Here is a 17,077-nt window from a genome sequence, read left to right as displayed (position 1 = left end):
CCTTTGAATGCTTTTATTTTTAATTTTTAAAATATTGTAAAATAAAAGCAACAAAGATTTACCATGTAATGAAATTATCCTTCAAATAATGCACACAGCAAGCCTGTGAGGTTGGAAGTAATTTTTACAGAAGCAGAAACAAGCACAGAGATGTTGGTAACAGCCATGAGGCCACAGAGGGACGGTCTGGAGTGAGGAGTTTCAGGCTCTGGAGCCCTGTTCTTACCACAGACTTCATAGCCTTTCTGCATATAAGCTGAGAAAGTTTTTGGCGCTACCCTGCCTGCCTCTGTAGTTGATGATCATTCTGCTTCCATTTCTGGTTTTCCCCTTGCAAAATGAAAGAAATGAAACATTTCCCCTTGGGTAGAAAAATCCTGAGAAAGATGTATTTTAATTAAATTCAAACAGAATTTACATTGCAGTTGGAGTATAAATTTATTCTTTCTTTTGCAATCCTTTGGGGCCACTTAAGTCCTATCATTGAGGTAAAGATTTTGTACTGAACTTGTACTAGTGAGTACTTTGTTCTGTTCAAACTCCTGTTCAATGTAACAATGTATTTTCAAACATATAGAACTGAAAATAGCACAGCACTTTAAAATTCAACTTGGTAAAAATAAATTTGATATTTTAATTTTATACCCAGGCTTAGCATTTCACAAAATGTATCTTTGGGGCACACTAGTGTTTCCTAGAAGTTAATAGGTAATAGGTAATAGTAATTTCATTTGGAAAAAAAATATGCTAGCAATATTTTATATATATATATATATATATACAAAAATATATATATATACAACATATATATATACACACACACAAATCACTAAGCAAGGACTGGGGTTGTAACTGGTAGAGAGCACTTGTCTAGCATGCGTGAGGCACTGGGTTTGATTCTCAGCACCATATATAAATAAATAAGATAAAGGTCCATTGACAACTAAAAAAAAAAGTTTAAAAACCACTAAGCGAGCTTGCATTTTAACAAAATGTATGCAATGGGGTTCCTTTCTAAGAAAAGAGGTGCTGTGACTGGAGCATTCCCTGAAAATTCTAATGAGAATGTCCCAGGTTCTCCAGACATGACACAGACTTTCTTGCACATTTGAAGAGTAACATTGTGCTTGGCTTTATTCTGTGTTTGTATATCTGTGACCATACAATTATGTTATGCATTTGTCATATCACTTTAAGGTACAATTATGACTTTATTTGATGTCCTCCCTGTGCCAATCACTTGGTAGGACCAAGGAATAGAAGACAAGATACAGGATATTGTAGCTGCCCACAGAACCCCCAACTGGTGAGAGAGAAGGGAGTCAATGTGCATTAGAGCAGAACATCATGGGTGTTGACATGCAGGTAGGTACGGGGTGCTCTGGCAGACATGGGTTTTCATTTGCCTTTTCAGGAAAGTGGTGTTTGAGAAGTTTTGGAAAGTTAAGAAATTAGCTAAGCTTGGAAGAAGCACAGGATGTCTCTAAATAAACGAACATGTCTTTTCTGAAATCTCTTCTTTTGTACATTACTATAACCCTGCCTTTGTGAGAGAAGCATTCCAAGACATAAAGATGATACCTATATGTATTGTACTATTTTTTTTCCTATATATCCTGCAGTGTTGCCACATTGTATCAGAGTTAATCTTTCCTTCCACGTTTTATGCTCTAGGTATCTCCTTTGCTTTACTATTACTATGTTTGATGGTCATTATTATGTGAAATAAGAGTTACTTGACCATAAGCACAGTGATAATGGGACAGCTCATCTGATAATTAAGATGACTACTAAGTGAATAAAGGGCAGGTAGCATATAATTCATGGATACACTGGACAAAGGGATGAATGATTCATGTCCCAGGAAATTTAAAACTTATAAAATGTATATTTCTGGAATTTTTTCATTTAATATTTCTGGACTATGATTGACAGAAAGTAACTGAAATGGGTTTGTGCTCAAATCCCAAAATATGCAATCCTGAACACCATAATTACAAATGTCAAAATCTCAAAATATTAAAATCATAAAAATATAGCTGTGGAAAAATAATTGAAGCACCTCTTTAAAATACATTTATTTAAGCCAACATGATGAAGATTTGGGCCTACTTTGTCTTCTATTTGGTGCAGTCTCTCTGGACTAATTCTTAAGTCCTTGATCCATTTTGAGTTGAGTTTTGTGTAGGGTGAGAGATACAGGTTTAATTTTATTTTACTACACATGGATTTCCAGTTTTCTCAGCACCATTTGTTGAACAGGCTATCTTTTCTCCATTGTATGTTTTTGGCTCCTTTGTCTAGTATGAGGTAACTGTATTTATGTGGGTGCATCTCTGTGTCTTCTATTCTGTACCATTGGTCTGTCTGTCTATTTTGGTGCTGATACCATTCCATTTTTGCTACTATTGCTCTGTAGTATAGTTTTAGGTCTGGAATTGTAATACTTCCTGCTGCACTCTTTCTGATAAGGATTGTTTTGGCTATATGAGGTATCTTATTCTTCCAGATGAAGTGCATGATTGCTTTCTCCATTTCTATTTGGAATGTCATTGGGATTTTAATTGGAATTGCATTGATTCTGTATAATGCCTTTGGTAGAATGGCCATTTTGACAATCTTCTAAGGTTTTCTTCAATTTCTTTCTTTAGTGTTCTGTAGTTTTCATTATAGAGGCCTTTCACCTCTTTTTTTAATTGTAAACAAATGGGATACATGTTGTTTCTCTATTTGTACACGGCATAAAGGCATACCATTTGTGTAATCATATATTTACATAGGGTAATGTTGTTTGATTCATTCTGTTACTTTTTCCCTCCCCCCCACCACTCTAACCCCTCTTTTCCCTCTATACAGTCCTTCCTTCCACCATTCTTGCCCTGCTCCCTAACCCTAACTCTAACCCTAACACTAACCCCTCCCACCCCCCATTATGTTAGTGATATCATTTGTCCTTTGGTTTTTTGAGATGGGCTTATCTCACTTAGCATGATATTCTCCAATTTCATCCATTTGCCTGCAAATGCCATAATTTTATCATTTTTTATGACTAAGTAATATTCCATTGTATATATATACCACAGTTTCTTTATCCATTCATCAATTGAAGGACATCTAGGTTGGTTCCACAATCTGGCTATTGTGAATTAAGCAGCTATGAACATTGATGTGGCTGTATCTCTGTAGTCTGCTGATTTTAAGTCCTTTGGGTATAGGTCAAGGAGTGGGATAGCTGGGTCAAATAGTGGTCCCATTCCAAGTTTTCTGAGGAATCTCCACACTGCTTTCCAGAGTGGCTGCACTAATTTGCAGCCCCACCAGCAATGTATCAGTGTACCTTTCTCCCCACATCCTCGCCAACACCTGTTGTTGCTTGTATTCTTGATAATTGCCATTCTAATTGGGGTGAGATGAAATCTTAGGGTAGTTTTGATTTGCATTTCTCTTATTACTAGAGATGTTGAACATTTTTCCATATGTTTGTTGATTGCTTGTAGATCTTCTGTGAAGTGTCTATTCATTTCCTTAGCCCATTTGTCAATTGGATTATTTGCATTCTTGGTGTAGAGTTTTTTGAGTTCTTTATAGATTCTGGAAAGTAGTGCTCTATCTTAAGTATGATTGGCAAAAATTTTCTCCCACTCTGTAGGCTCTTTCTTTGCATTGCTGATAGTTTCCTTTGCTGAGAGAAAGCTTTTTAGTTTGAATCTATCCCAGTTATTGATTCTTGCTTTTATTTCTTGTGCTATGGGAGTCCTGTTGAGGAAGTCTGGTCCTAAGCCGACATGTTGAAGATCTGGACCTACTTTTTCTTCTATAATCTGCAGGGTCTCTGGTCTGATTATGAGGTCCTTAATCCATTTTGAGTTTAGTTTTGTGCATGGTGAGAGATATGGGTTTAGTTTCATTCTGTTGCATATGGATTTCCAATTCTTCCAGCACCATTTGTTGAAGAGGCTATCTTTTCTCCATTGCATAATTTTGGAACCTTTGTCTAGTATGAGAAAATTGTATTTATTTGGGTTTGTGTCCGTGTCCTCTATTCTGTACCATTGATCCACCTTTCTATTTTGGTACCAATACCATGCCATTTTTGTTACTATTGCTTTGTAGTAGAGTTGAAGATCTGGTATTGTGATACTCGCTGCTTTGCTCTCTACTGAGGATTGCTTTAGCTATTATGGGTTTTTTATTCTTCCAGATGAATTTCATAATTGCTTGCTCTATCTCTGTAAGGTACATCATTGGGATTTTAATTGGAATTGCATTGAATCTGTATAGCACTTTAGGTAGTATAGCCATTTTGACAATATTAATTCTGCCTATCCAGGAACATGGGAGATCTTTCCATCTTCTAAGGTTTTCTTTAATTTCTTTCTTTAGTGCTCTGTAGTTCTCATTGTAGAGGTCTTTCACCTCTTTTGTGAGATTGATTCCCAAGTATTTTATTTTTTTCGATGCTATTGTGAATGGGGTAGTTTTCTTAATTATTCTTTCCAAAGATTCATCACTTATGTATAAAAATGCATTAGGTTAATGTGCATTGATCTTATATCCCGCTACTTTACTGAATTCACTTATGAGTTCTAAAAGTTTTCTGGTGGAATTTCCTGGTTCCTCTAAGTTAGACTGATTCCCAGTATTTTATTATTTTGAGACTCTCTGAATGGACTGGTTTTCCTAATTTCTCTTTCAGAGAATTCATCACCTATGAATAGAAATGCATTAGATTTATACATATTGATGTTATATCCTGCTATTTTGCTGAATTCATTTATTAGTTCGAGAAATTTTGTAGTGGAGTTTTTTGGATTCTCTAAATATAGAATCATGCCACTGGCAAATAGTGACAGCTTGAGTTCTTCTTTTTCTATTCATATCCCTTTAATTTCTTTGGTCTGTCTAATTGCTCTGGCTCGAGTTTCAAGGATGTTGTTGAATAGAAGTGGTGAAAGAGGACATCCCTGTCTTGTTCCAGAATTTAGAGGGAATGCTTTCAGTTTTGCTGTTTAGAATATTGTTGGCCATGGGCCAACATAGCATAGATAGTCTTTACTATGTTGAGAAAAGTTCCTACTATCCCTATTTTTTCTAGTGTTTTAAGCATGAAGGGGTACAGTATTTTATCAAATGTTTTCTCAACATCTATTGAAATAATCATATGATTCTTAACTGTAAGTCTATTGATGTGATGAATTACATTGATTAATTTCTGGATGTTGAACCAACCTTGTATCCCTGGGATAAAACCCACTCGATCATGGTGCACTATCTTTTAAATATGTTTTTTATGCGACTTGCCGGAATTTTGTTAAGGATTTTTGCATCTATGTTCATCAGGGATATTGGTCTAAAATTTTCTTTCCTTGACGGGTCTTTGTCTGGTTTTGGTATCTGAGTGAGGCTAACTTCAGAGAATGAATTTGGAAGGATTCCCTTCTTTTCTATTTCCTGGAATACTTTGAGGAGTATTGGTATTAGTTCTTCTTTAAAGGTCTTATAGTTGGTTGACAATCCATCTGGTCCCAGGCTATTCTTGGTTGGTAGACTTTAGATGGCTTCTTTAATTTAGTGCTTGAAATTGATCTGTTTAAATTGTGTATGTCTTCCTGATTCAGTTTAGGAGGGTCATATATTTCTGAAAATTTGTCAATGTCTTTGATATTTTCTATTTTATTGGAGTATAGATTTTCAATGTAGCTTCTAATTATGTTATGTATTTCAATGGTTTCTGTCTTGATCTTTCCTTTTTCACCATGAATCCTAGTAATTTGAGTTTTCTCTCTCCTTCTCTTCATTAGTATGGCTAAGGGTTTATCAATTTTGTTTACTTTTTCAAAGAACCAACATTTTGTTTTGTCAATTTTTTTGTTTCTCATTTTAATTTCATCTCTGATTTTAATTATTTCCTGTCTTCTCCTACTTTTGGTTTTGATCTGTTCTTCTCTTTCTAGGGTTTTGAGATGTAACATTACATCATTTAGTTTTTGACTTTTTATTTTTTTAATATATGAGCTCAATGCAATGAACTTTCCTCTTAGTACTGCTTTCAAGTGTCCCAGAGATTTTGATATGTTGTGTCATTGTTCTTGTTTACCTGTAAGAATTTTTTATTTCTTCTCTGATGTCTTGTGTTGTCATTGCATCATTCAATAGCATATTATTTAGTCTCCAGGTGTATTGGTAGTTTTTGTTTTTTATTTTATCATTGATTTCTAATTGCATTCTATTATGGTCTGATAAAATACAAGGTAGTATCTCTATTTTTTGAATTTACAAATGGTTTCTTTGTGGCATAGCATATGGTCTATCTTCATCACGTTGGCTTAGGATGCCCAAAGTCAACATGACTCCCAAAGCACAAGAAATCAAGGCAAGAATCAATAAATGGAATGGATTCAAACTAAAAGGCTTTTTCTCAGCAAAGGATACAATCAATAATGTGAAAAGAGAGCCCACAGAGTGGGAGAAAATCTTTTCCACATGCACTTCAGATAGAGCACTAATCTCCAAAATTTATAAAGAACTTACAAAACTTTACACCAAAAATACAAAGAATGCAATCCATAAATGGGCCAAGGAACTGGATAGACACCTTACAGAAGAAGATATACAGGTGATTAATAAATATATGAAAAAGTGTTCAACATCTCTAGTAATTAGAGACATGCAAATCAAAACAACTCTAGGATTTCATCTTACTCCAATGAGTGGCTATTATCAATAACACAAGCAATAATAAGTGTTGGCGTGGATGTAGGGGAAAAGGCACACTCATACATTGCTGGTGGAGTTGCAAATTGGTACAGCCACTCTGAAAAGAAGTATGGAGATTCCTCAGAAACCTTGGAATGGACACACCATTTGACACAGCTATCCCACGCCTCGGTTTATACCCAAAGGACTTAAAATCAGAATACTACAGTGATGCAGCCACATCCAATGTTCATAGCAGTTCAATTCACAATAGCTAGACTGTGGAACCAACCTAGATGCCCTTCAACAGATGAATGGATCAAGAAACTGTGTTATATATACACAATGGAATATTATTCAGTCATAAAGAATAATAGGATATTTGCAGATAAATTGATGAAATTGGAGAATATCATGCTAAGTGAAATAAGCCAATCCCCAAAATACTTTATTGATAATTTTAAAGGTGATTTACATAAAATAGAAAAAAATATGCAAGCACAACACAATGCTTCATGGGCTATTATACACAATAAAATAGGTAATAGTACTCAGGTATACTAATAATATCCACGGGGGTTTAATAGTTATGAGTGGATGAACCTTATTAATGAAGAGATAGATAAAAAAGTGAAATATATAAACATGTTGCATTATGGTTGATGTTTGTGGGCATCTAGCTTTATAATAACTGTGATTATCCGAAATACTATGCTGGGCAACTTAAGCCTTTTGATGAGATCAGTCTAAAACTGCCATAAGTTACCAACATATATGCAATTGCCCCCAAAATCAAGCTTTTGAGAAATTCTATCTTTCACAAATGCAGGTGTCCAAAAAGGATGTATCTTCAATATTGATGAAGTTTCAATGTCTTTATGCACATACACACAATACTTACACACAAAGTTCATTTAATATTGCACTTTTGTGAAGTCAAGTTTGCAAAACATGTAAGACCTCTAGTACTGGAAATGATAGATCAAATATATAGCTTAGTATTTTTTAGAAAGCAATTCTGCAAGTAGTGTGTTGGGGGGATGGGAGGAAAATAAAAACTCCGAAAACAGACAAATATCTAAAAAGCAAATTCAACATATGAAAAAGTATTTTATGGGGTAGATTAAAGGTAACCATATATAGATAGTCTATAAAAGTTGACTGAATTTTATGGTTATTCATTGTATTTTTAAATTTTGCATTGTGATGGTAGCTGCTTTTTTTGTTTTTCCTTTTAGGGCATGGCATTCCTCAGAGAATAGTTTCACATTAATTTTTAATGTGGTGCTGCTCATTTTGAAAATCTTCTCTGATTCAATATACTCTCAAATAAGCATTCCCTGTTAATCTCCCCAACTTCTTTGCCTCCTCTGTGTTGTTTTGGGTATGCAAGTTTCATGTGTATGCTCTTATGCACACCACAAACTTGGAAGAAACAAAACTTATGATCAACACAGCACAGTTACATAAGGGTCTTCTGATCTTATCATGCATGTAATTATTTTTGAACCAGTCAGTAACTTTACTGGCTTCTTCAGGCAAATTGAGCTTTAATTCCTTAAAAGCTCCTGGAATTTCCTCAACTGGAAGGAATGTCATTGCAGACAATTCAGAGATTTTAAATTGAAGATTTTGTTGTCATTTTGAGTGGCCAACATGTACCCCAGAAGTTGACTTTCTACCCCTCCCTTTTTTGGGGGGATTTTAGCATTTAGGTTTCCAACATCTGAAGTTATATAGTTTGAGATTGTGTTTTGTGGGGTTATGATCACCACTGATTGAAATCATGAAAAGCATAACCTTGGATAATTGGAGGAGTTACTTGCAGGGCTACTAAATTTTTATAGAAAGAATAGACAAAATCATGATTGAACCCATTAGTCTCTAAAGTCAGGTTTGCATAAAGAATTTTGGAATACATTTCTATTTTTAATAATTTTGAATACATTTATTATTTTTAGGTGACTCAAATGTTTAAGATAATGGAAATAAAAATTCACTTACCTATCACTGAAGATGCTTGGCATTATGTTATTAAGTTTATTTAGAAAGATTATATAGTATTGCCAGTTGCTATTCTAGAACCATTGTTGAGATTCAATCTAATGTAACAGTAATTACCACTTGCCTTCTGGTATATAAGCTCTATAAGGAAAAATACAAAGGACAACCAAGATAGCTGAGAGCTGAATTTGTTTTCAAAATAGTGTTTTCAGAGAGACTAAATATCGGTCACCTGTTCATATGCATTTTGTAATTTTGTTTTGTCTATCTGGGTATATAATCCATTTTATACAGTTGAAGAGTGTAATGTTAACATTGATGATTTGTTTAAAATAAAGAATTGCCCCTTCTTGCAATACCAAATGAAAACAAAAACAAAACTGAACAGAGTGAGTGAGGATAATAGTCTAATAACTTCCATTAAAATACCACTGCAGTGTTTGATTTCTATCATTGAATTATGCCATGTTACATTTTATCTTCAAAACATCAATTAAAAGATAAGTAATTTATTAAATAATCTTCATTATTTTCCCTTTTGAGAAAAAAATGTAGAGGAAAAGAATGGTAGAAGCCAGTCAGTAGTGTTGATATTAAACTGCACAAAAGAGAAGCTGTAGATTCTAGTCTTCAGATTTATTTTATTACTGAACAAAAAGACAGGTTGCCTAGTTTCTCAGATGGAGGAGAAAACATCAACTGGTATTTTAAATGATGATATGCAATTTTTAGAGTAGAAATTACAATTAAATCCCTCGTTTATGAAGTTTGAACTTCCAGGAAAACTTTGAAGAGTTTAATAAATTAAATGCTGAGAATAAATTTATAAATGTACTCTTTTTTTGTAAAGTACAGAGAAATTATCAACCACAGACTGTACCCCATTGCTTTTGAATTACAGAATCTTTGTCCCAGAAATTCTCTTCAAGTAATCACATCCTTCAGGATATCTTAGAATTTACAATTTTACTGTAAATGTAGATGTTTGTTGTTTTTTTAATTCAAGAAAAAATAAGTGTTTCTAACTTTAATATAAATAAAAGAGAAATTGAAATAGTACTTACTAATTAGAAATACAGATGAAAGTTTATAGAAGTTCTCAATTATATTTGTTTTCTAATGTAATAAAGTACCATAAAATGGGTAGCTTGAAACAACAATCAACAGTCTCACAATCCTGGAGGACAGAAGTTAGAAATCAAAGTACCAATAGAGCTATGCTCACTCTAAAACATGGAAGAACTCTTTTTTTTACTGTTCCTAAACTTCTGGTGGAGGTTTGCAATCCCTGTCATTCCTTGGCTTGGAGCTGTTACTTCAATCTCTCCATTGTCACAAGACTTTCTTTCTGGGTATGTCTGCATGTCTTCTCCTAAAGACATTCTTACGGATTAAGTGTCCACCCTACTACAGTATGATGTCTTAACTAATTATATCTGCCAAGGATTATATTTCCAAATAAGGTCACACTCTGAAAGACTGGAGGTTTAGACTTCAACATATCTATTTTGGGGAACAATTCAACCTAACATTATTTGACCATTTTGTGTGTGTGTGTGTGTGTGTGTGTGTTTGTTTTGCTTTTTGTAAAATAAATAAAAATTTCTTAAATGTGCATAAAGTTTGTAAAGAGCATAAAGGCATATAGAGGATTTCCATATGCCTTTTTTTTAACCACTGAGTCACATCCCCACTTTTATATTTTATTTTGAGACAGGGTCTCTAAGTTACTTAGGACTTTGCCAAGTTGCTGAGGCTGCTGTGAACTGGCAATCCTCTTGCCTCAGCCTCCAGAGCTATTGGGATTACAGATGTACACCTCTGCCCCAGCTCCGTTCACCTTTTACCCAAATTCTCCTAATGGTAATAACTTTCACAGCTATGGTACACTGTTTGAAATTCAAAAGTTATTATTGATAGAGTTCTACTAAGAGACTTTATTTATATTTCACTAATTTCTCTTATGAATGCCACTTCTTTTTTTTCTTTTTGTCCCAGAATTCAACTCAGGATATCAAGTTTCATTTAGTCAACTTAATTATATGTCTAATCAGTAACAATTTTGAACTTAGCATAGTTTTCATGAACTTAGCATAGAAAATTTGGAAGAATACTGGACAGGTATTTTGTAAAATGTCTTCATTTGATTTTTTTCCCTCATGATCAGACTGGGATTATGAATTTGGGGTAAGAATATAGCAGAAGTGAAATGCCCTGTACTTCACTCCATATCAGGGATATATGATACTAATGTGGTTTAGTCTTGGTGATGCTAATCTTGACACCTTGGTTAAGATGCTACTTAACCTAGACAAAGTTACCAAGTGCTACATTTCTATGCTTTATTTTTTGAGAACAGGTCACTAAATCCAGTGACAATGAAAAGAAGGAGAATTAAGTTTAACCTCTGTGTGGAAAGGATATCAAAGAATTGGAAAATATAAGTAAAAATCAATACAACAATTGAGAAATATTTTGAAGGGTACTTTGAAGTTATGTAGGTTACCTATTGTTCTTAAATTTCTGCCCATTCGTTTCTTCAAGGTATCTTGTGTCTGCAGCAATTATTTCTGTATTCTTCAGTGATGATGTTCCGCTTAACTCCTACCATATTCTTTTGAAAAGCAACTAAAAACATAATTCTGGTGCAGGATTAAAGTAATTATATCCACCAGGTGGTGTAGAAATAAATAAATGCATTTACAGTGTTTTCCTTTTAATAACATCAGCTATAAGAAATAGAAGCTCATCACCATGCTCTCTGATGGACTCCAAGCTCATCAGAGCATGAACAATGCAAAGGTGTTTAATGGTCTCCAGAGAAGACAGACACATTGCCCTTCTGTGACAATGCTCATTTGCATACACATACATGTTTAGCCCCAGCAGGAGGTGTGCATTCAGGGGGTCTCCTAGAGTAGAAATATAGACATTCTTGGGGAAAAGCAATTCTTCATAAACTTTATAACCTTATTCCAAACTCAAGTTGTCAGTTTACAGCTTTCCAGATTGAAATCTTAAATCAAGAAAATGTCATACATGTACAGTAACTGGCCTAATCTTTTCTGTAAATTGCTACCTGTGGTTTTCAAAAACATAGTAAATTGCTGGCAATTGACAATGTGTCTCTGCATGGCTAACTTCACTTCTGCAGTTAACAAGTCAGTCTTCAATTATTCATGCACATCACCCAATGTCTAGGCTTTGATTGACAGCTATTGATTTTAGGGACCTGTAATTCTTATATACTGAAATAAAATTTGTCACCTGATTGTTTCCATTTTCCTCATATGTAAAATTAAAACTGTGAGCAGAAAAAATTAACTATACCCTTTGTCTCGGTATCTCAGTTAAAGGTGAGCACAAATCACTATTCATTTAGGGTCTGCTGTCCTGTGCTGCTCTGAAGTAGGGCAGGCTGTTTTCTCAGACTAATAACTCAAATGTTCTCTAATAACTCAAATATACAGAGCTAGTTTTTTCCTTCATTAATTCTGTAATTCCAGGAGAACAATAAAATGATTAATTATATGTACAAATGAAAACATCAGATGGTCCATTAAGAAATGGCACTATTACACTGTAGCACACTTTTCTGAAAACAAGGTTAGATGATTTTCCCCAAATGGCTCAATGGAATAGAATTTTTATTCCTCAAATAAATGGGGGGTATAGTACTTGTTCTGAAAAGACTTCTTAATGCTATAGTTTAGCAGGATATTTTCAGAAATGAGATTTTTCTTGAAGAACACCTATCTATTCCTAAAACACTTTTTGAATCTACTGAGTCTAAACTAAACAATACTCTTGTACCATAAAGTAGTCTTACATTTGAGAAGCACATCTGTCTGGGTTTGCATAGGAAAAATACCTTTGGGGCATCTTAAAAGGAACCCTATGGGGGAAGGCATATCACCATTGCTCTGGTCTATAACTCTGCAGCTTAGTGGCTTTATTTAGAGTATGTCTCTACAAATCTAAGGACAGTGACCTGTGCTCTGATTCATGATGGTGTTTTCACAATGTAAACTGCATGTAGATTTGGGAATAAAGCATGGATGGAGACAGGCTGTTAAGTGCAAATTCATTGCAAGAGATAGAAAAGCAAAGTTCTTTATTCACATGATTCTCATATGTGATTATCAGCATTATGAATTAAATTTTATGGCTTCATTCTCCTGGTTCTCAAAGTGTAAACCCATCACATATTTTTCCAGGGAGACCTTAGCTTACTCAATGAGTGTTAAACATTCAGAATTCTAAAATAAACCTTTTATCCAAATGTTTCATATTCTATTATTATTATTTAAATTGTCTATGTTTTATAATATGTAGAAAAATTTTGTGAGAACAGAACTATCTGGTATGTGCTTATGTTGGAAATGCCATGGTCAAAAGTTCAAAATAGAAATTTGTATATCAGTTCACATTAGGCTGATTGTATATCCCCAGTGCAATGGCTAAAGGGATATTCTATGAGAGAAGAAATCCAATGTTAGGCAAATCAGGGCTGAAACAAAAGCTCTACAAAAATATGAGGTCCTAGGATTCCCTATCTTTCTGCACTATCATCCTAATCAATGACTTACCTGTTCATGGTTATCTTACAGTACCAGCTGGTTATTTGAGCTCCAGCAATTTTTCCCCATTTTTCCCTGTATAGTAGCTTTGCTGTCCTCACCATTCTGCTTAACCTGCATTCTAAAACTTCCTCTTTTCAAGTAAGGGATCTATAATTCCTGTGCTAAGCTTAAGGGAGCATTGTGAGCATCCTGTGATGAACACACCAGTCAAATCATATTTAAATACAGGGCCATGATAGTGCCTCTCATGTTCAAAGCCACTCCAAAGTATTTAACCCCCAATTTCCCATGAAGTTAACAATAAAATTTCTCTGAGCAAAGAGAAATATTTACAGATATGCTTAAATGTGATTTTTTTGTCAAAAAAAAATTACAGTGGCAAACTTGTGTAGCAATTCAATGATTGTTTTCCCCTTATAACATCAGAGAAGATAGTGTTGCATAGTTATATTATTGTAAGCTCCTCTTTTCCTGCAAGACCCTTCAGCTAAATATTCATTCATTATCATTAAATTGTGTGGTACTATTCTGTTTTATTGCATAAAACTAACCAAAGGCATAAATTGCCATTCTGTTAAGAAAAACCAAAAGTGACAAAAATGCAGATAAATTTGTTTATCAGACTCTCATCGTAAATACCACCTAAAATTCTTCATCATTTGAATTTCACGCTTAATCGAAGTTTCTCAACCATGAGATTGTATCCATTAAGTGCTCTAATTAACTTCACAGCAAGAGAATCCATAATCTTAATTGCATTTACTGGTGTTCTATTTGTTCTACATATTGTTGTTCTAGAATGACCTTATGTTCAATTTGCTCCATCAAGAACTCCACCTGTATATTTGAATTTCCTTTAAAAAGGCACAGCAGCACATTTCACAAGAAACTATTCAAGCTGCTTTCTCTGAAGTCCAAATTACTTTCGTTGAAGTTAAATAACCATGGTGTACTCTTAATGGCTTAATTTTTTCAATGGGTGGTCCAAGGAACTCTCATTAAAATGATTTTAGATTTGTTAAACTGAGTGATGTTTTTATCAAAACATGTTAGAAAACTGGAAAAATTTGAAGACCATCACCTCAGCAAGGTTCCCAGGGACCCAGAGAAGTCAAGTGAGAGCAGAGGACCTCCCAGCCTCCCCCCAGCTTCTGGGGGGCAGAGTACAGTGACCACTACAGGCTGCTGTCTCTTTCATCAATGCAGTACCACCTGAAAGATAGAGTATGAGAAGGGCAGGAAACCTTCAACCACAAGCCACGAAGTGCGACTTGCTGTGGCCAGGGAAGGAAACAGGAGACCAAATGTTAACAGCTCAGTTTAAACAGAGAATATTGGTACAGAAGCACATATTCAGAAACTGGAAAGGCAGATTCATCACAAAAGAGTTAGGAAGGGAGTTATTGGAGAAAATAAAACATTTTATATTTATGCTCCTAAATGAAAACTATGAAATAAACTACTGATTCTAGTAAAATATTTACTCTTTAAAAAAAGAATTTATTCATTCTCATATTTTGATTAGAGGGCAAATATAGTATAAAACAAAAATGGTAGAGATCATGTATTTCTGTGTAGGTTCAATTAGTTTTGTGCAAGTCTTGTTCAATACAGTGACTCAAAACAAAGAATAATAAATACAAGTACTCTCAAAGATATTAACATAAACTGAACTAGAAAATAATAAAATCTATTTGCTACCTATTTGTAGAGGTACATGACTGTTATATAAATTTCTGATAATAGCTACTAATACAACACCAACCACAGTGATTACTTAAAAGTTTAGATGGTTTCTGTCACTAGACTGTGTAACTTAGCAATAAATTAAATTTTCTGGTTGTTTCCTGTGGAAAGATTCTCAAAAAACTTTGTATTTGCACTAAAGAGCATGACAAAATGCAATAGTTTTCAAACTATGTAGTTGCCCTTTATTGTGGAAAAACTAGGGAGGGAAAAATTAGATCAACATACCAATGAAGGAATATTAGAACTTTATTTTTCATAATTATTTTGTTTAGACCTTTAAAGACTTTGGAATACAAAACATAAATATATCTAAGCAGATTTGTTCTATTTTCTGTAATACAATTGCATCACTTAGAAAAGTGTGACAAAATAAAACATGAAACCTACTATCTATGACAATTTAGGTTCTTTTGAGTGAAGACTCAAAGGCAGGTTTACGCATAAAGATCTTCAAACTCTGAACAAACACCTACATCATCTCTGTTCTTTAACGTCTTTCTTGAAACAGAAAAATGGTATATAAACAAAGTTTCCGTTTCTTATGACGGTCTTAAAATGTTTATGCCTTTTACAAAAAGCTTAATTGTACTATTTGTAAGTATTTATAGTATTATGGACAGACAAACTAAAGTCTTTGCCTGGAAGATTGTAAATTAAACTAATATGCTAAACAGGCCCAATCTCTCCACTAAACTGCCTATTTGACACATATGAGAATATTAAAGAGGGCACTGTTGTGGCTCACAAAGAAAGCATGGATTTGTGGGTTTCTAGAATGCTGTTTCTATAGGCTTCTAGATCATTTCCTTGAGACATAATCCTTGAATATAGTTATTAGCAGCTCCCAGACTTCATAAATATCACATTTCAGAATTTCTCTTGATGATTGCCCATGTGGGAAGAAATCATTCTCAGGAAAGTATAAAAGTAATTTAAAAATGAATCACTTGATTAAAGAAGTTGTATCTGTGCAAATAAAAATGTAAATCCCAAGGTAGAGTTGACCAAGTTCATCTGCAAAAAAAAAAAAAAAAATTGGGAGGTAAAAAGTTAATTACTTTTTATTAAATAATAACATGATTTGTAACCAACTGGAGAAAACTAGGATATGAACTTCCTAGGTTTTAGAGCTCTAATTTGACTTTCTGAAAGGTTCCAATTCAAAATACTACACCCAAGACAACAAAACAGCAAATCTTAATAAGAGGAAAAAAATTGAATCTTGAGCAAGAAAAATTGTCTCCCCTGAAATATTCATGTGAAGAATTTAAAGTCAGTATTAAGAATGACTTGAAAAAAAAAAGACTCAATTCATTGACCTTACCAATAAAATGTACTGATGAAGTATTTCACAGGAAAAAGAGTTCATAGGCAAGAACATCAAGTCAAAATAAGGAAATAAAGTTCTATTGCTGATATTTCCAAAAAGTTGCTTAAGTTTTTTTAAAGAATCAAACTACTAACAGCCAGACTACTATAGAAAAACAATCACAAATATTGTACATAACAGAATTTTAAAAACCCAGTACATACTCAGAAACCCATATTTGATAAAATGTATAATTCATGAAGTAAGTCTGTCTGTATGACCATGTGGTATATCAAGGGAATATCTGATACTCCAGACCTGAGGGTAAATTCTGCCTTCTTTGTTGAGTACATATGTCTTCTTGGCATATCACTGAGTTTTTTTGAGCTGAAGTTCTTCATGGAATAAGGAAAATAATGTTTACCTCAAAGAACTGCTGTAGGAATTGAATAAAAAATGTAAGTGTAAAATAACTTGTACGGAGTAGGCAATCAGGAAACTTTAGCCATCTTTCCTATCTTTGCTTGTGAAGACTTCAAATCAAAGTTCAACATTAGTATGAGATAAGTCACCATAAATTTCTTCACATTTGCCTGTTATTTCTAGTGTAAATTTATGTATAATTACACATGTGATGAATACTTGGAGAATTTGAAACATTGAGAACAAAATAATGCCACAATTCACAAAAAATCAAATAATAAAGAAAATTTGCCTGTAATTTTAATATATGTCA

The sequence above is a fragment of the Sciurus carolinensis genome, chromosome 1, assembly GCF_902686445.1.
Source record: "Sciurus carolinensis chromosome 1, mSciCar1.2, whole genome shotgun sequence".
Taxonomy (NCBI): domain Eukaryota; kingdom Metazoa; phylum Chordata; class Mammalia; order Rodentia; family Sciuridae; genus Sciurus; species Sciurus carolinensis.
The sequence above is the reverse complement of the archived record's forward strand: the minus strand, read 5'-3'. Positions refer to the sequence as shown.